The sequence below is a fragment of the Harpia harpyja genome, chromosome 5 (assembly GCF_026419915.1).
Source record: "Harpia harpyja isolate bHarHar1 chromosome 5, bHarHar1 primary haplotype, whole genome shotgun sequence".
In the NCBI taxonomy this organism is placed as follows: Eukaryota; Metazoa; Chordata; class Aves; order Accipitriformes; family Accipitridae; genus Harpia; species Harpia harpyja.
The window spans coordinates 49,851,020-49,872,941 of NC_068944.1; the positions used below are offsets into that span (position 1 = coordinate 49,851,020).

Sequence of the window (21,922 nt, forward strand, 5' to 3'; positions counted from 1 at the left end):
TAAATACTTGCTCTGCTATCCCATATTTTAAAGTGATTTTCCAGGTGAGAGCATTGGTAGCAAACAATCATCAGCAGGTTTCCTGTATGGAATTGCTGTCATACACAAAATAGAATAAAACTGGTGAGGTTTAAATAATGATACAACTTGCTTAATGAAAGCAGATTAATTAGACTTTATTCGTGTTTGGGGGGACTTTTTTGGCTTTCATTTGTGTAGAAATTTTTCTTGTGAGGAAAAAAAATCTTTTGTCTTCTTGCCAGACCTCAGTGTCCCATGATGGTGCCATTTTGAAATTTGAATTAATTTGAAAGTAACGCACAGAAGAATTTTCTTCTAAACCCCCTGTTTCTCAAGTATTTTCATAGGTTTATTAGCACTTGTTTTCTATAAGCAACGTATTTTTTTCTTCCATCATTTCTGCCCTGAGAAATAGCCAAGTAAAATGGCTGAAAAGTGCCATCTACTGCCTCCGGGAGAAATAGCTGAAGCTGAGCAGTCGCACCATGACTGGAAGAGCAAAAGAAGTTCTGGCATGGTCCTTCTCAGGCCACTACAGGAAAGATTAGGAACTTGGGAGGAGACAACAGCACTTTCTCCCTTAATTTTTGTGCTATATCAGACCCACAGGTTTTTATCTGTAGCAGCTAAGATGTTTTTGGCTTGGAGAAATGCACTTCAGCAGCACCGACTTTTTCATAGAGCGCATCATCTGGTACATCATGACTATGGCTTTAAAAACTACTAATGAATATAGTTAGCTGTATTTTGTATGTACATACATACCTATGTATTGGTATATATACATGGATCATCCACTATGTTGCTTTTTTGGCCTTCGCATACTGGAAGTAATTTCATATGCACTTCCTTAGCAGCACAGCTGAATTTAAGTAAGTCAGTTGTCAGACATTAAAATTAGGGATATAAAGCTGGTTTCTGCATCTGTTTCCTTATTCTTGTTGCTCTAAAACTCCTTACTTCTAATGACTTTCAGACCCCATTTCTACACAGCAGACAAAAAAACACCTTAGCTCATATCCCCTTGAACTTCAAAGGAGTTATCCTGGTATGGCCACCCCAGTTAATTCAGAGAGTACCTCTAGCTGCAGTTGGTTTTGTTGCTCTATTACTGCTAGTGTACTGACATCCTAGATCTGCAAAAACCCCCACTTTTCCTTTTTATTCCAGGAAGAACGGGTATCTCCTAAAAGAAAATGTATTGTGTGCAGATTTTGTGAAAGCTGGGTGGCAGCCCACTAAACCACTGCAGTTATAATAATCTTTCCCAGCTCCTTGAAAGCTGGAAGACTTTCCTATTCCTAAGGATGATAATGAGAAGAGAGGGAAGCAAAAAAAGAAACAGAAGAAAGGTTGCTGGGTGCAGCATTGCTGCAGGAACTAATAAAGGAACCTTAAGACTCCAAATTAGATATGAAAATGTTGAAAAAGACCTAAACCCACCAAACTTGTGTACTTGTGTTTTGTCAATGGTTTATTTTTAGCTACTTTAAACATATATTAAGTCTCAAAGAGATATGGTTAACAATTAGTTGCTAGAGTAACATATTTATCATGGGACATAAAGGGTCTGAAGACCCTTATGGAACAACTTAATGAGAAATTTTGGCTCTTATATGCAGAGAATTATCAACTACTGCTTAGATCTTGCTCCAAAATTTGGTGACATTCAAAAGTAATGGATTACTTCTCTTACAGGAGCATATGTATATTCAGTTGGAAGGAGCATGGGATGGCCCACGTAATAAAACTTTAAAGTCTTGAATATGTTGGGCAGGCGGTTCCAAAAAAATACATTGTTTTTTCACTTTACCCCACCATATGCTATTTTATATACTTCACACACTGCATACTTTCTTGAAAATGTGCCAAATGCAGAAACTAAAATAATGATGTTCTCCAAATTAAGTCTGTTGTATTTGTGCATCTCAGCTGAATTCAATCGAGAGTTCCTGTCCTGTAAAATATAAAGCTACTTATACTGCATATGATGTGACAAATACTTGTCATGGTAGAGGGACTTGAGACATCACTGTCAGTCAGTTCAGTTTATTGTTCCCACAGTGGTTGAAGTGAACCTGATCTACCTCATTTTGGAAGAAGGTGCTGAGTCATTTACTGCCTTGTAGTTGAGTTTCAGTATTCACCCACTGAAGGGGCAGTAGCTTCCATCTGAGGATACAATAATACTTTAATTAAATTTGTCTAGTTTAACTTAGAATCACACCTTCAACTAAATGGAACAGCACATAGAACAGATAGATAAGTCCTGTGAGAGAAAAGGGTTGAAGTTTAGATGATGGCTACATTCAAATGACAGAATAGCAGCATTATCTGTCCGATACCCATTTCTGAAGGAGATCTTATGGTACATAAAAGGATAAAATTCAGTCTGTGACCTCTTCAGAAGCTGCACTCCTCCCCCCTCCCATCCTGTTTTCTTACATGGTTTTATGTACTCAACATTTCTCTCAATAGCCTAGCCTGAAAAGTATATTTAATGTGATTAAAATTTACGACAGGGGAGAAAAAGAAAAAAAACATCATTAACAATTCTACATATACATTTTAATCTGAAAACAAGTTGGAGACATTTTTTCTTGGCTCAAGGAACTAAACCAAGAATGAGCTCAACTGACAGATGATTTTTGTTTGCTTTGTGGCAAAAGAAAAAACTTTTTTAATTGAAAAAAAATTTAGAAGTCACTGAAATTGCAACATGAACTACAAACATCAATGAAGTGTAAAGCCATTTTTTTCTCTTACTTATCTGCAGGGTGTTTGTTACAGCCATAAAACACTTTGCAGCTCTTGACACATGAAGAACTTTCCTCTATTACCTGATCAGCTAAGTTACTTATCTCCACAATTCTTTGAATAAAAGTTCCTAGTATGTTGATGGGTATAGGAAATGGTTCATTACTCTATCGGTGGACTTAAAAAAAAAGCGATTGTTTTGTCAAAGTTAATAAATGGACTACAAATAAAACTACAAGACAGACAGTTATATTAGTATACTCCTCATATGAAAAAATAAAGATATTTGGAAATACACTCCAATATTATTATTAACCCATTCCACAGTTTGGATTTGTGAATGAGATCACTGAAGATGCTGACTGGGAGAGATTTGCAAGGAAGTACCTTGAAATATGAAGGAGAATGAGACTTTTAAAAAATTCCTTTTACCTTTTTTTTTACAAACGCCATTCCTCACTGGTGAGGGAAAGAATATTCAGTGTGCTTTCCACAATGCCGCAACGGGTTGTTCTGGAATTACACAATGCCAGGGCTGGGAACAACTGTGTCACAGCAGACAGAAAGAATAAATGCATTTTTATACCTTGGAGAACAGTACACTTAATGACTGCCTTTCTGCCAGTTTCCAGGCCTAGCTTGTATAAGGTTAAAAATTAATCCATGAAAGGCTACATATTCCCTTTATTCAAAGGGAAAAATAATAGAGAAAAGTTCACTTACTGAAATATCTGGTCTACTTCTTCTCTAATATGCACCTTCAAATGTTACCTACTAACAAAGATACACATAACATAGCCCATGGAAGCGGCAGTTTTGAAAACTTGGGACAATTATAAATAAGCATTTCTAAAAAATGTCCTTTGCAGATGAACTGAAGCAAGCAGTTCCATTGTGATTCCATGCCCATGGTCAAAACCATACAGCCCTTTGTCGGGTCTTTTCTCCCAGTATCTCAAAGCCTTTACAGGCTGCTTGAATCCTACAGCCTTATAGATGGATTATGGAGGTAATCAGGAGCTAGATGTTCATTTGGTTTCAGATATAGATACATGTTTCTCATGCATGTGTCTAACTTATTCAGCAAAATGAAGAAATTAAACTGAAAAAAAAAAAAGGAAACACCCCCAAAAAACTGCTGTGTTCCCCAAATCCAGGATACAGGATCTCACTGCTTTTCAACAGCAAGCAGAACATAAGAAATAAAAATGAGATGAAAGATTCTAGTACCATTCCTTGGCATCAGTTAAAAGCCAAAAGGAAATTACTATAGCTGAAAACTAGATCTTAAAGTGAGAAATTTACCTGACCCAAGACTGGTTATTTCTACTACCTACATCTGGCATCAAAGCAATTCTTTAGAAGAGTTTGGGTGACAGACTCCATTCAGTCAAGCTCAAAGATACAGACATGCTATATATCCCTGCTTTCTGCCTCATATACTATCAGGGTACACAACTATGTTGGTCTTTGTGTATCATTCTTACCTCTGCATCCCCCAAGAATCAGGTAAAAACCATCATGAGTTAAAGAGAACATCAATGATTGGGAAAAATTAGTATGAAATTACTGTAGAAGTGGTCTCATAGAAAATGAGACGTTCTTCCAACAACTCTGGTGAAAAAGGAGAAAAACTATCATCTTCATCATGTTTCTAAAAGCTGCTGAATAGTTTTGCACCACATGTTCATCTTTAGTGGAAAAAAACTGTCTTCCAAACTCTTCTAACACATAACGCTCTACGCCCAGAGAAATCTGCTTCTGCTTTCCATAAAATATAAGTACTGAATTGAAATGTCACATTGAAAAGTTACTAAGAACTATTTTAATCATCCTAGCCTAAAAAGCAGTGAAGCATTTATTGAGTCCATGTTAAATATAAAATAAAATCTGTTGAAAGCATATTCCAGTGGTCACACAAAAAGCGTCAGCCCTTCCTCCTGAGAAGGCAGAAACAAGAGTGGAAAGTTTTCAAGCATTTACAGTAGGTAAATCTTTTTAACAAGAATGCTACCATTGGCTCTCATGGTCCCAAGCCTGGAAGAGAAATAGGACTGCTTAGGGGTCCACTCTTGAACTCTGGCAACCAAAAGGACTGTGCAACAACATGGTGGTATTAAGAAGTAGCTGTTAATCTGAACACTGACTCTTGTTTCAGTTGCCAAAAAAGGCATCAGAAATGCAATGTCCTGAGAGATTCAATGATGGCACACTGAAAGCAGCAAAGCCTCAGGTAGCCTTGCAAGTCTGCAAGGAAGAAGGGATCAAGAACAGAAGATGAAGGGAATGGCAGGGAATAAATATGAGTAGGAAAAAAAAAATTCTGAAAAAAACCCCAAATCAAAACTGGCAATGTGATTAGCCCTACCTTTTCCTACCCATGTCTGAATCTAACACATCACATTTTCATCTCTATTTCTTCTTATCGACACACACATCATCTTGTTGATTATATCCCATGGGTAGGCAATGCACCACAGATCTGTCCAGTTTCTGATGAACGTCAGCTCTGAGATTCTGTTTCTCCCCTGGCTTTGGTGATGCGTCATAGTAACCTTGGCTACAGGGCAGTTATTGATTCGAAATACAACTACAGTGTGAGAGAATTTCACTGCACAACAGGGTTATTGTGACTGACCTGAAGAGCTCCTGTTTCAGCAGCAAATGCAGAACGCAAGTATCTGATCACCTTGTTAGATGTTTTGCACAGTACTCTGATTTCTTCTTGTCCACGAACTTACAACTAAAATATAAAAACCAGAATGTACATGCAACTTACTATTCTATTAGTGTGGCACAAACAGTACTACAAAAGTGTACCGCCAGAATGATGTCTTTCTCCAGTGCCGAAGAAAAAAGAATGTTATAAAAATCACAAGAGCAACAAAAAAACCAAAAAATTGCCACCAATGCCACCACTGCAGTTGTTGCCCAACATGGACAGAACTTCTTAGGACCATCCATGTTCTGCATCTTAGCTCATCCCACCTACTACCATCATGACTGATGCTCAGGTATTTTTCTCCAAGATTTTTATTACTTCATGTTAACTTCATCGTAATAATAGCTCTCACCGCTAGTGAGACTGTGTGCTGCTGATTAAAGACAGAGCTCTGAGTTAAAAGTATGTTTCAGATTAATTATTTCTTTAAAAAAAAAAAAAATTGCCTGGACACAAAGCTATTTTGCAGCATGCTTATGATTTTTAAAATATTATTAAATACTTCTATTTAATTATGTTGTTACACTTTTTCACTATCATGGCTTGTAGAATAGGCTATTCATTGCAAACTTAATGTAGCAATAACTTTTTTTACAGCTGAGCGATATTATATAGTCATTTGTACTTCAGTAGAGTGGAGAGAGGATGTACAATCATATTCAATCAAAGTAAAAGCATTCTACCTAAGCTTTAATAATGAGCAAAGATGCAGAGCAGCAGTGAGTCATGCCCATGGAGGTCTATGTCTTCCCCTGCCTGCAATCCCTTCCAGCCATGAGCAGCTTTCCGCTGTGTGCTCCTCGCAGTCCCCTCTGTCTGGCTCCTTACAAACATAGTCACAGGCTGACCACCTTTCCAACCAGCCACCTGTGGTAGCAGTAATGCCAGTCGATGTGGAGCAGCATCCAGGAGGATTTGTGCATGTGTACCCCTGTGTGGTATCTTCCTCCTTAAGCAATACTCTGGTTGCACTTCTTGGATCAACAAGACTTGGTGCTGCAGGGAATTGAATTTTCATTAATTTTCTGTTCATGATGTAGCACTCATGGTTTGGGCACAGTTTTTCAGTAAATTGTACAGACATATAGTGTATCAAAGCAATCACAACAGTATACAAAAAAATTTCATACTCTTCCTCACACTTCATTCCCCATGTTCTTTTCTCCAAAAGAAGTTCAAAAGCTGATATGACCCCTTTCAAACGTCTGCGAATTCTTCCAAAATTAATTTTGTAATTTCCTACTTGGAGTTCAATTCTGAATTGAACCATGCACACACAGCTGACTTCAAAAACAGATGTTCAAAGTCTTTTTTACAGAAGTGAGAAAGGTGAAAGTAACCATTTATCAAATAACAAATCCAAATGTTGGTTACTTCTCAGCCAAGTAACAGCTATATCTGTCAGGCCATACAGTCAGCTTTTGTCACCAATGCCAAAACATACTTTTTATTGGATCCTGAGGAATAAACCCCTCATCTGACAAATGCTGACATGGCCAGTTACCTGAAAGGGGAGATCCCAAGGAGGCTCCACTCTGCTAGAAGTGTATCCTCCATAGAGCACAGGGCTGGGGAGGTAAAGTCTTGAATTTACCCAATGGACAGAGCTCTTTAAAAGTCAGGTCCTCCAAACCAGGAGCAATTAATACTTTAGGAATAGTGAATCGTAGGAATTTCACATCCATCAAAAAGGCTACATATATTTCTGAGTAAGTCCTGGTCTTAACAAGTGAATATTTTGAAATATTATTGCAATAATTTTCTCTTTTTTAAAAATCTAATTTCTTCTGGTGAGTGATTGTATTAGTACCTATGAACGAGAAAATTGTGTAAATTTATGTTATTGTGAAATTTGAATAATTTAATATGACATATTGTACATACTTGTGATTGTTAAAGAAGGTGCTGCTTTTCCACTGTTGAAAAAATGGGGACACAGTCTCCACGTTCGTATTTGCATGATAAGAACTTTATATTATGTATGCAAAGTAACTTCCAGAGGAATACATGTTTAATTTGCTACATTACTAAGTACATTACAATTAATGGAAATTACACATTAAAATATTAGTGCAACATGCTAAAACTTCAGTGACTTGCTTACAAATCACCTTTTCTTTTTTAATGCAACAGTACATAAAACCACAGGATAAACTTACATTCCCACCTCTTCCCACTTTACTGGATCTCTTCAATGTGCTTCTTTGCCTAAGAGTGTGAAGTCAGAACTGGAAGATGTATTTTTATATAATAAAATTTGTTTGCAGCAGATATATTGGCAAGTCATGGAATGCATTACATTTAAATGCACGACACTTCCAATAGCAAAAAAGGAGATGTGGCTCTGCACACACTGTGATTTCACACTAACCACAAGCATCTGGCTGGACTTCTGTAGGAGGGGAGGTTCAGACAAATTCTCAGTCTTTTTCTTCCCTCCCCACATATTTTATGTTTTAGATTCACTAAATGAATTTGGTTTGAATGTACTCCCAAGGATCATCTTGCTGCCCTTCCCACAGCAGCAAATCTTTGTGCTAACTTTGTATCAAGAAGTACAATCACAGTTCCTAGGCCAGGTAAGAGGAGAAAGGCAGAGGATAGGAAGCCAGAGTTACTAATATCAAATAAAACCACAGCTCCAAACTCCATGGGTACATTGAAAATCGTTAGTCAGTTTGGATCTGAACAGGAGAAATGTAAATGAGTTTAGCCTTAAAAAATACTCTTTGACCACTTGCTCATGTTCTGTCAGTTAACCCAGTTACTCAAATTTGAAAGATAAAAGTGTTCAGACATTATAGCTGAGGTTTTAAAATATTTTCAGCAGCAGCCTTATTTTATTTCACTTTGAATTAATGTTTAATTGATTTATTTCACTGTGAAAAGGACACTAAATGAAATGTTGAGCATGTATGAACATGGAATATTTTAATAGGAAATACAATTTTAATGTAATAATAATATTGAAAACAAATTTAAATAAAAATATTATGAACATGCAGAATAACCCTTACTGTAAAAACAACCTAAATTATTCACTTACCCACCCACGTGGGGAAAAAAATTACTTATTATTTGCTACAGCAAAATAACATTTCCTGTCAATGAAAGGCCAGTGAGCAGGCCTCATACTTTTATACAAATTTACTTAAACACAAAGTGTTTTCTGAGGAAAATTTGAAAGTTGCAGTAAAGTTTCCATAATGGAAAAATACAGCCTACTATGTTCAGAGCAGTATGGGAAATACTAGCAGCAAGAAACTAGAGCTGGGACTATGCCAAATTATTTGGTTGCAGTAACATGAGTATGCCCTAAAGCCTACTCTTGTGAATGAAGGACGTTTATCACACTTAGGTAAATATGATGTAGGAGGTAAAAGAATTTTGATAAAACTATTTTTATCAAAATTCTTTGGACATGGATCTTGTTTTTCATGTACATTTGGGAACTGACAATGTCCAGGTGCAGACTTCAGTGGTTCCGCACATCTGTGCCCTCTGCTTTGAGCCATTCATTGCAACATTGAGCCCTCAGGTACAATTACTAAACCTACTGCCTGCATTGGGGGTCTTATTCTAATGAAAGTGGTCTGTTTTTATACTTTGAACTGCATGATCAGGCAAGCAATGACATACAGCTATCTTAATGGAAAACCATTTCAGGAGATATGAATTGACATGGAGGATTAAATGATAAATAAAACCCACTAACAGATAACAGAATACATTCAAAAGAATTCATATATTCAAAATTCAGTCAAGAATTTTATCATCGGTCATCACAGTTTCAAAGGTGTTTACGCTATATTAATAATGAAAAACAACAAATATTAAATATATACTCTGCCTATCTATAGGCATCACTTTGCAAAGCCAGACACTCACAGGAGAGCATGAGCTGCAACATCATGCTGTAGACAGGAAAATCCTGCAAATACCTTGGTGAGGAGCTCGTATTCTGCAACACTTCTGGGCTTCCCTTCTAAAACTTATATAGAAGCTCCAGTTCTGATTCAAGCAATTAGGTTGTTTCCAAAATGGGATATATACAGTGGAGTGCGAAAACTCTCTCTGAGGACTTTGTAATTCACAAACTTAAAAACCTTTTAAATATACACTGCAAATACACTTATGTTTTGAACTTTTCCCATCTCAAAATGATACTCTGCCTTGCCTATCCCATGCTTGTCTCAGGTGCAGTTTTTAAACACTTGCAAACAGAATTTTTTCCAATATTCAAAATATCTGAAGTACTTTGTTTTTACAGAGCTAGGATCACTGGTATGGTGCAGAGCAATGTGTTTAGTAGCTCTTATCTCACTTTTGCTGGAAGAGCAAATAACACTTTTAAGCAATTTCGTTTGTATACCAGTATTTTGAAATACCAGACAGTAACTGGAAAATAGTTTATCAATTCACTACTTGCACTAGAGATACCATAATTATTTTGTTATGTCTGCTTTCTCTTCACACATTTGTAATGAGTTAGTTATTAATATTAGCCATTAATATTCTTGAATGATGATGATGTATTAAAAATCTATATATGCTCATGTCCCTAAAACCATGTATTTTGCTCATAAAAAGAATCCCACTGAACTGTGATAACAAAACTTTTGAATTCACATGCAAGGAAATGATTTTGAAAAGTTACTCAAAATATCTATCGTCACTGTATCCTTCATATTAAAGTAATCACAATGAAAACCATATATTCTATAAATGCATGATCTGTAATAGTTATGCAGATTACGTAAAATGGCTTATAAGAAAGAAAACTAATAATTAATAATATTTAGGAAAGGTGATTGTGAATTTTTGTTAATTAAATTTTGCAAACTGCTATGTCCGCTAATGAGCCCACAAGCTGATTTAGTAGAATTAGTCCTTTGTATTCGGTTGAGTAATATACCCCTCTTTGTATTGCAGGGACAAAAGAGAAGTGTCATCAGGGAGCTGCCTGCTTGCACACACAAACACACTCTATAGAAATTGCCATGTTATTGGAAGCATGGAGGAATGTCACTAGGAAAACACAGGAAACCCAAGCCAGGATTTGAGATAGCTAAATTCAATTACCAGACATTTTCATTCATATTTGAGAGTGGTATTTCAAAAGCCACTGTTTTGTTACTGCCTGTTAAAAGCCCCTATGGCATTCTTTATGATTATTAGTCAAACAGAAATTAAATGGCAACTGACCCGTACAGTGTTCACTGGAGTCACATGTTTCGGAGACCTAGATACTGCATCTGCATCACTGTGTGATGAACGGCACGTACATTCCCACTTAGGATCTGCTTTGGAGTGCCAGTATAGATGAATGAAGGAAATTTGATGAAACTTCTTAAACTGATGCCACAGTAGGAATGAATGATCTTGTTTTCTCTTTTAAACTGTGTATGATTGGTTTGTAAGCTTCTGTTCAATAAAAAACAAATGCTGATGTCTCAGTAATGTTTAATAGAAATAAATTAATACAGAAGCCTGAAAGATTCAAAATGCCTCTTAAAAGAAGGCATAGGAAATATAACATTGCCATTAATTAGATGTACATTGACTATCTCAAACATTAGAAGAACATAACCATTAACTCTTTAACACGCAAAAGGAACAGCAGCATCCTAACACCAGACAACATGTATCTGCTAACAGTATTATGCAGGAAGAGCGTTGTTTCTTGGGCAGAATATTCTGAATTAATTTGTCAAAAAATGCTTCAGTGCCACCCATAGCTTTTAATATAAACTCAAACTGATGGTGAATTTCGATGATATCAACCACTTCCTCTGTTTTGAGCAGCAACCTATACACTGCTAGCACTAATTTCCTACTGTTCTGGTTCAGGCAGCAATCTGCCCTTTTGCAGCAATCTAGAAGACCAGAAAAAGAAGTCTGCTGTTTGAAGATGCCCAGAAATTGAATTGTTAGTTATAATCCTTTCTAATATGTTTAACTGGTTCAGTATGTTTAACTGGTTGAGCATATTAAACACAGCCAAAGGTTATTGCTATTTCACATGTACTACTTCTGCCTAAATATATGCTGGCACATAATGTATATCATAAGTATTAATTTCATCCAAGCTTTCCAAATTATCTTTTTTTGTGTAAGACATGAAAAGTAGGTTATAATTTCCTCATTTCTTTACTCTCTCTAATAAATCACATTTGAAAATGTTCTGTGACAAGCATTTGAGGAGCACTTGGTATCTTTTCTTCTTTCCTTTAGCAGAAAAATGGTATGGTATCCCATCACACATAGACCAAGCACGCACGCAGCGGATCTGGGAAGACGTAGTCTCCAGCTTAGTTTCTAGCTGTAACACGAGCTCAAAACTTAGCACGTATGTTTTATATAACAAAATGTATAGAAGTCATGTTTCCTAATAAGCTCCTGCGCAGCTTGCAGAACTGCTGCCTGCACAGTTCCACTTTCAACTATCTTTTCCCAATACCATTCCTTCGCACAGCCATGTTTTTCACCAGTGGAGAAATGTTCGCTACTGCTTCTCCACACGCAACCTAGCGAACTCTTTTTGAAAGCACCTCCTCTGCTTCCAGAGATGTCCTTTTCTGCAAAGCTGAGTTCTGCACTCAGCACTGCAGAACCAACCACAAGCTAAGCCTTTCCTAAAGGTTTCCTTGCCACAACAGAAAAGGAACACATAGGAGCCAAATGCAGATATATGTTAGTGAAGGGCCTGCCAGCATCTTGAAAAGCAGTTGAACATCAGTCAGGCATAAGGCACTCCCATTAAAACTTTGTGAACACCCTATTTAAAGTCTCTCTGCAAGGAAGCCCAATATTGTCACTGTTCAGCAGGATTTAACATTTTTCTCTGTTAGGCTAGATGAGGGAGATGGAAGTTGGACCTCCCCGCAAAAGACAAGCTCCAGTGAAGACTGTCTTCCTTTGTTACCATCAAACTTTCCAAAACGAAGTGAACCTAAAATATAACGGCATTTTTAGGCAGACAAATGAGAGTCTGGCCATTGAATTTTCATTCATAGAGGCTTGTCCAAATAATAACGCTCTGTCTGCACTCACTTTCTTACGAACAACATAATTTAAGATGATTTCAGGAGCAGAAAATTAAATCATTTACAGTGGATAGATCTTCTAATAACAAGACACTTTTATCTCACAGGCAGCAGTGTTGTCAGTACTTGGGCATAATTAGGACTAGAAATTGGTAATTTTGCTGTAAAGCAGCTGACTGAACAATAGAGACTGTTTAAAATAGACTTCAGTTAAAATCTTTAATATTGACTCAGGTTGTTTGCTTGAAAACTTCCACACAGCTACGTGACATTTTTCTTTGCTAAATATTAACAGAGTCTAAGGTAAGTAAGTCTTGTTTTCTAACCAGTCACTTCCCCTTTGGATTTTGGATCCATAGTTATTCATGTTTCCTTAGCTGACTGGTGGTGGAAGCAAATTTGACTTCTGGTATTTTGGAAAATGTAATCACCTAATGGAATCTTTAATGCAAAATTGTGGTGCTTTGTTGCTGGCTGGGGTTAAACCATGACAAAACCACAATCCTATCTTAACCTAAGTTGTAGTGGAGGGTAGCGTGGGAAGCTAGCATTTTTAGTAAAATAACTGGGTACCATAAAAAGCCCATAGGAATGTGAACAAAACATAATAAGCAAAACATATTAAGTGATAGGAAGGTCAAAGTTAAGATTAACATTTGAAAGTAAGAAACTTCAAAGCAACACTAAGTCAGCATTTCCCTCTAAAATGCATGTCTCCTATCCTCTTTCTTTTAAAGATGAAGGAAACAATATATACGTAATCCACTGTACAACTACATACTGTGTTTGGTATGAAATTTTTAAATTTCCGTTACCCGTCATGATGCTTTATCATCCCACAAGCCTTTTGCTTCATTTATAAAAACTTCATTCTCATCAAGACTCATTAGGTATAAATCACTTTGAAATTTCCTTTAAATCCCTTCCCTCATCATGGTTCCATTAAAGGTATTCCACAGTGTCCCACAAGCTTATCTTGTAAGTGGTTCATAGGTTATTTGGAAATATTCTTACATCAGACACCAGTATATGACTTTTTTTTGCACCATACTGTCACTGCAGGAGGTGCAATGTGGCAAATAGTTACTAAAAAAATCCCCCTGATTGGCACAGGTGATCTTTCAGATCCTTTTTTATTGTCATTCATGGAAGTTTCTGGACAGTGCCTCCTGAAGTGTTTCCTGATCAGCTCACACAGAGAGAGATTGGCCTAACAAAATTATATCATCCATATTACTCTTATTTCCTAGTTTTTATGGCTTGCTTTATCTTCCGATGAGTTATAATCAAAAAAGAGGAGTAATCACCTATTTTCCTTTTCCTAGTTCTTTTTCCTTGCCAGATATTTACTGTCTTTTAACTCACTATTTTATATAAATAAAACAAAGAAAGAGGGCTACTTGTTATGTTCTGAAGCAAAGTTTGAAGCATGGTAGCAAGTTTAGGTGAAATAAAAACAAACCACAAAGAATAACTGCATGACTGTTGCATTTCATCATTGCTTTAGAGCTCCTTTCACTGGAGAAGTTACTCTAGATGATCCACCAACAAAGTCAAAATTTGTCTAAAAACACTCAGAAGGATTCATTGATAAAGAACAAAGACTGTGTAGTGGATGCACAGGCCTTCATCCAAGCTCCATATCAAAATTCAGCAAAATTCATGAACAACTGGATGCTCTGGAACAGATCATATGGTAGTGCCTGGACCAGCACTCGATCTGTTTATGTCCCAGGAGCCATGTTATTTTCAAGTTATGGGGGGAATACATACACTGACCCTTTACTCACTCCAAGAATATGAAATAAGCAGGAGATTAGAGATGAGCAACCAGTTGTCTTCGGATGGTCCCGTTTTTGTTCCACCTGGAAATTTTGTCTGAGCAGAAAAAAAAAAAAAAAAAAAAAAAGAGGACATAATTTGTTGGGAAAGCCAGACACTCCGGATTGGAGCAGTTTCTCTGATGGTGCTACAAAATTACCAAAAATCTTAGATGAACAGCCATTCATAGACCTGTGTTGATTCTGCATCCCAGGCTCAGATTTCTCTGGACTCACTGAGCACCTGCCACTTGTATATAAGCACTAAGTCCGACACACGTGGAATGTATCAGATTCTGTCAGCAGTTTATGTGCAGTTTGTCTGGCATATACAGGATGTGCTGGATACACTCTCCATGTCCTGCATGGTACGTGAACCTACATTTCCAATCAATGTCTTGTGAAACAGTCCAGTGTGGATGATCAGAGACATGTTACAGAAGAAGAAATCTGGAGAGGCTGCTGTGCAGGAAAACTCAGGTAAGGCAGCAAAACTCTTGGCTTCATAAAAGGCAAACGTAATATGGGAAAATATTAACAGTACTCCTGAAAAGCACTCTTCAAATACTGATCTCTGATTCTTCTTCAAATTGCACTAACTGACTTACTAGTCTGGGAGAGGAATTTGGCCATTTGGCCATTTACTGACATTTCTTTTGTGATTCTTATTTATCTACTAACCTGGGATCCAAGGTATGCAAAAAATATTTGTTGAGGGTTAAACTGATTCCATATAAATTACATGAATTTTAGTATTTTGTTATCTTCTTCAGTGAATAACATTTCAACACTTACAGAAACTAGTAATTCTTTTGTATTTTTAACTATGTACATCATAGGATATGACAGTCATAGAATGTGATGGTACATGGTCATCATGTACCCATATATCATAGGATTTTGACATTTGTAAATTGTAGTTTCTGTTGCTGCAATTGTTGCCGAAATCCGGAATAAAACTCCTTAACAGCAATGAGAAGTTAAGAAGCAGGCACTCCTTTATTGCAGCGCTGGGCACACGGGGGATCGCTCCACCTATCGTGTGCACCTGTCTTGTCTAACGATACAGTTAAATACACACCTGTTATACATATTCATTAAGTTTCTGGGAAATGTTATACATAATCATCAACTTTCCAGTAAATCATTAGCATATGTATATGTCTCTTCACGCAGGCGCAGCAAAGGTTTCTGGTGGTCTTCACAAGCCCTCTGGTGGTCTTTCATAGTCTTCCTCACTTGTCCGCTTCTTGACCTCTTTTAGCTGATTCTGCGCAGTATGATTCTCATCACTATCTATATTAGTTTGCATAAAAATGTATACTATGTTCTCTTTTGAAATCTAACTTTTTCAATGATTGGTCTTTCAGTTATCAAGATGGGAAAGGTAGGGAGTTTCCAAGAACCAAATCTTCTTGGCTTCTTAAAAGAAAATATAAGCCAACGATAATCAGCTAAAAGTACAGTACTACACATTCTTTAAGTTCTTTATCTACCATAGTTACACACTATAACTTTATATTCCTAAGATTTTAGCTGTAATCAGATTTGATTTCTTTTAAAATGTAACACAATAACAAATAAAGCCAAATATTTTAAGAAATCATGAAACACCAACTTCTTGAAGTTTTAGCTGTAAGTTGTAGTCATGACATCACAGAAACCTTTAGGTTGGAATAGACTTCTGGAGACTATTTGTTCTGAAACCCTGCTTAAAGCAGAGCCAATCCTGACATTAGGTCAAGTTGCTCGAGCTGAGTTTTTAAAATCTCCAAAGATGGTGTTACAGGGGAATTGGGTGGGGTAACCACACAAACAGAGCCATACATCTCATGTAATCCAAAAGTTATTAACTTTCCTATTAACAGGATGGATGGAGCAGCTGAGCAATGATTTCTGTTCCAAGATTTCTGTTCTGCCACATGCACTTATATCACACACTCACAAATCAGATCCCAGCTCCTCTGGGCCAGTCAGCATGGACCTGCACCACGAACCAGGGGGAACAGGCATGCATTCTGACCACGTAATGCGTGGGGTCCTGGCTGGCAGCTTGGTCCTAACACGTAACCATTCCACTTCAGGCTCTGCCTTTTACATGTCCAGACATCCTTTCGTGGTGTTTCCCTCTCTTCCCAGTCAGTAGGGACTATAGTCTTAATTATTTATTGCTTTCTAAATTAGGTTGCAAGCATAAACTGTCAATGGCCTTGCTAATCACACAGCCCCAGGCCAATCTCTTTGACTTTCTCCTTATCTAAGATCAATTACTGATTTTCCCTAGGGATTCTGTCACCCTCTGGTCTCCTGCCCCCAAAATGTTACAAAAAGTGTGAAACTAGCAGCAGTTGCATAACAAGGTTCGTCTGTACTTCTTTGATTTCTGGCTCATACTGGATTAACCTAGTCAGAGCTGGGCAGATGCAGTCAAGGTCTCATTTGCAGTGCTTTTGGTTGTACTTGTAAATTGTTGTTTTGTTTTGGTTTTTTCTCCTTGTATCCAGTCAGAATTTCTCTTGCTGTAATTTGTAGTCTTTTGTTGAACACCTCTGAGAAGAGTGTGGTTTTGTTTTCTGTATAAATTCCCATTATACAGTTGAGGACAGCAAATAGATTCCCCTTACCATGTTGGCTTTCTCTGTTCACTCACATTCAGTTTGCTCGAAAAGAAAAGAAAGTAAAAGAAAATAATCTAAGATGCTATGAAAAAGCATTCTGCATTCTCCAGAGATAAAATGGCAATTTGTGTACATAGCAAAATCTGATCTTAGAAAAATATAAGAAAAAGAAAACTTTAACTTAGGTTTTAGGTTTATTTTTACTTCTTTGTTTAGCATCTGATATGTAATTGATTTGTACATTCATGAGAATGTCAAATTCTCAGAAGTCTATGGGAGGCCTTTAAGAAACCTTTTAAGAATGAGGAAGAGTATGGATATTCTCAAACATATGAATTCCATTGAATCCATGTAAAAATCATACAGTACATGAGAAGAGGATATATACAGCCTTCATATAAACATTTCCAGTAAAGATTGACTAAGAGGCAATTTCATTTTAGCAGCCACTATAGTGCAAAGAGCTGAAATTTCAGTAGAAGTCATTACTAACCCAGATACATCTGCCCGAAACAGTCATTTAGAGCCAGAAATGTAGAATACTGCAACCCTCATGTTTTTCAGATGTTTTTAAATTTTACTGTTTAATGGAACTTACTTAGGTTGCTAATGCCTATCTTCAATGATGGTCGTAAAACAGACAATTGATTACAGCTGGGAAGCCTTATGTATACACCATGTGACCTCATCAAGCTCTTTAGCTTTCTACAAAGCATTTTTTCTCATTGTAAAAAAAGGTTGCTAATAGTTACTTTACTGTGGCACTAGGAGAAATAAAGTTCGTTTATTAGTTTTGAAAACACAAGTTGCCATTTAAGTGCTAAGTATATTATCATAATTTTCAGTCCCTTAGTGCTGAAGTAAAGTCCATCCCTGTATAAATACATAGGCAAAATACTCCCCCATCTCTGTCATTAAACCATAAGGTTGACAGCAAGAAATAATAAAATTTTCTTCTGCTTGAGTTAATGAAGCCAAGTTTATGTGTCAAGTTAACTTGGGAAGACAGTTCTGAAGGCAAGTCACAACAAGCCACAGGATTTCCATAAGAAGGTTATGGAAAAAGATGCTTCACTAGAGAAGTTTTACATTGGATCAAAAGTGTTATACCTAAGCAGTTATGTCTTGAATCAACATGTTTGGTAACTACAATAAATTAAAGCAATAATATCATATATTTTTAATGCACTTATGCTGTAATATATGATTGAGTCTGCAGACAATGATTAAGACCATAGTTATCTGGAGATAATTAAGGAAACAAAGTAATCTGAAATACATTTAAATTAATCTGAAATACCATCTATTCAACTTTTGGAAATAGAAAGCTGACATTTCAGAGAATTATTTTTATCTCTCCAGGAACATGGCAACCGAATGAGATCTATGGTCTGCCCAGTCTTCCAGCAGTGCCAGAATGTGACTTATGCAAAATATTTGTAATGCCCCCTGTCCACAGGGGATAACGTCAGACTGTTTGTCTGTAACTTGTAATCTGAAGCAAGGCATATAGATTTTGATTTAATTTAGACTTTATAGATTAAATCATTATCAATTCTAATAACAGTTGTTTCCTTCATTTATTACAGGCTGTAAGTAGCCTAAAATGGGACTCATTTCACTCATACAGCAAACTGAAACTTCAGTTTGTATGCTGCTTGTCTAAATGACAGAGAATAGATATCCCAAAGAACAATCTACATTTAGAAGGCAGAAAAAAGGTTTAAGATTCTCATTGAAATCCACTTTAAATAGACATAATTTAGTGTAAATGGTGAAGTAATCATTATTTGCTAAAAAAAAAATAATCATACCACACATGCAGGATTACAAAAATGCTTGTACAGATTTCCACATGCTTCTCACCTCTGATTACAATTGAATATATTAAAAAAAAAATCCCTAATATCAAATAATGTAAAAATTTTGCAGAGTCAATTGTGGAGTCCTGTCCTGTTGTGCTGGATATCTTCCTTAGTTTACTATGCCTTGGAACCTGAACATCAGAGCATATCCACAACACAATACAAGGAGAATGAACAACTATTTAGATCAAGTACTAAAAGCAAAGTAGTTTGATGACATGGAGTTTTGTTGCAGCTGAAGCCCATGCTGCTTGTGCTCTACTGAAGGTATTTGGTAGCTAGACTAGCTCATTTATGTCTACATGAACTGTAGCACAGCTCTGGAATGGAGAAGCAGAGGTAACATTAATTTATCTTGTGAATATTGTAATTAGCCAAAGGTAAATTTTTGGAGCCTGAATATTCTCCAAAGACTTGAGACAATAAATGTCTTGAGACAACAAGAGTATATGATAGCATCATAAAAACATTCTTATCAGGTTAACATTTATAAAATCCAGCACTTCACTTTGGAGTACACTTAATCATACCTTAATCCATATTAGCTCAGACACAGGCAAAGCATTTTCTTAAGTTCTGCTGCACTTCAAGAGAAATATGAAGCAACTGGAAAGAATCCAAAGAAGAAAAAAAAAGAATGATCAGAGGTCTAAAAAACATTTATTGTAATAATATATAAATAATTACATAACAATAATAGTAATATTTATTCTACATGTCTATACCAGATGAGATAAACAAGCAATAAATTCAAATTGCAGTAAGGAAAAATTCGTATTAGATATTAAGACAACATTTCTATGGACAGTTCCACTATGGACAGTGGAACACAGCAGCAAACTGCTTATGAAATTTTTAGGAATAAAGCAGACAAATATCTGTCAGAAGTCACAACTAGTTGATCCTACTACAGACAGGAAGGGTTCCATATGATCTTTCCAGGTTCCTTCCAGCTCTGCTGTACTATTGCAGAAAGGAATTTTGTGAGGATGCAGGTATGTGCTTCTGTGTTTTCTGGAGAAAAACGGAAGTACTTTACCAACTAGGGCTTGACTAAACCAAAAAAGGACTTTCAATTTCAAATGTCTTTTATAGATGTCTAATGTTTTAATCAGAGGTGATTCTTTGCATTTCTCAGAGGAAGGAACGGCATGTGTAAGGGATATTATGATGGCATAGATTTATTTGATACTCTGTCTTACAGTTTTCGTGCACCTTGTAAACGTTCTATAGATTTGATGAAGAGATGAAATATTATAAATTAGTCCATTCAGTACCATGCATTTATTTCAGATATTTTTCTGACACTGCTCAAGCTAGAGTGTTTTGGAATGTTTTCTGTTAATTCAGCATGTTTCACGTGTGGTGCAGCTGAATGAAGTATACACAATGGAATTGAAGTCTCAGGTCTCTCCCCTAGAAACTAAACATAAATTTCGCCTAAGAGACTGATCAACATAAAAGTCAAATATACAGAAAGGTAGAAAAGGGAAGAACAGGCAAGGAAAGGAACTGCAGGGCCAGAGTTTCAGTTGCACTCACTACAGCCATTAGTTTAAATCTTAGCTGTCAGATAACAACTTGCTCTCTTCCCCTGTCTAGATACTTAAATATTTAGGCCATTCTTTAAAAGCTGTAATTCTAAAAGATATGAGTGCTTTATTTTGCGTTACTTTAAAAAAAATATATCTGTGGAAAACCAGCATTAATTAGACAAACTGGAAACTAAAAGCACCCCTAGATACCAAAAGGGCTTAAAAAAGAACTCTCAATTTTTCAGATGTTCCTGTAGCAACAAGAGCACAGCACAAAAACAGTCTAGTTTAAAGATCTGAACACATTTCTTTTCATATGAAGGCCATTTTGCCCCAATTTTAGCTACTGAAAAAGCTTATACATAAGTCCACTCACCACCTATGAATGTACCACTAATAAGCCATACTCTGCCCAAAGAAAATGTTGATGTAATAATCAGGATGCTAAAAGGCAGACAAGTAAATATGTTGATTTACAGATGACAGTCAAGGTCAGCTATACCCGAGCTTGGATGCTTTTTTATTCTACACAGTTCTACACAACTAAGCTGTGCTTATCCCCTTTGAAAAGTTAACTTTCTCATAAAAACCTAAAATCTTAAAAACAAATTAGAACTGCTTTTATAATAACAATTAAAGATTTTCCATTAGAAACTTGCTGGTATTTTTGCTAACTGAAGGCAACATTCTTCTACCTCATAACAGAAAGGGGGAGAATGTGACATCATCTCCAGAGCTAGAAGAGTAAGAGCAGAATGAGCACTCAAGAAATGAACCATTCTTTCCTCTGAGCTAGTCCTGCAGGACTTGTATAGATTCCCTCTACAGAAGTGCTTTATGTATGTATTTGTGTGTGTGTTTGTATACAGATGCTAGTTCATGGAAGGAGTGCTTGACCTCTGTACAATGACTATGCTGCTATTATAACAGGAATTCTCTTTTCAGGAGATGATTCAGCTAATTCTCAAATACACAGCATTCATATGACAATTAACATTTCTTATCTCATTTTTTGATGTTTATCCTTAGTGGCACTTCTGGCAATATTACTAGCAGTAACTTAAGTGATACGATATGCTGCCAGTTGAATATAGTGTTTCTATGTTTTACTCAGTAGTTTGTATTTTGATTTGATTGGTGAGGCAGATGAAGCCATAAAATTATATACAAAAATTTACAGAAAAGGCCGCTAATTTGAGGTCACTCCATCCCAGACACCCTGAGGCACATTTTCCAGAGACAAATGGAAATTAGGACGCCAGTCTCACCAATGTCATTTGGGAGTCAGTTACATTACAGCCTCCTTTAGCCTAGGAACCATCCTCCATGGATCAGAATTTCAAAGACAATTAGCATTTATAGTTCTCAATATCTACAGATAAATTAGGTTTGTGAAATGGAAAAATGACTACCCATTTTGGAAAATTTGGGTTATATATACATTAGAGTTGTAAAGTATTTAATGGATTATCCAGTTCATCTTCCCCAAAGTTCTGATACTCTGTCCTTTGTTAGGGCATCTGAAATGATTCTGAAGT

At 36.4% G+C, this 21,922-nt stretch overlaps 1 long non-coding RNA gene across 1 annotated transcript in view; it reads right to left on the bottom strand.

Moving 5' to 3' along the window:
* Positions 1-1,608: 1,608 nt before the first annotated feature.
* Positions 1,609-21,922, bottom strand: part of LOC128142312 (uncharacterized) — a 61,182-nt gene continuing 40,868 nt past the window's right edge. Inside the window, exons 5-8 of the long non-coding RNA XR_008235345.1 lie at positions 19,380-19,455; positions 5,417-5,521; positions 3,211-3,323; positions 1,609-2,193 (exon numbers count right to left, since the gene is read on the bottom strand). This is a non-coding gene — a long non-coding RNA (uncharacterized LOC128142312). The remainder of the gene's footprint in view (positions 2,194-3,210; positions 3,324-5,416; positions 5,522-19,379; positions 19,456-21,922) is intronic.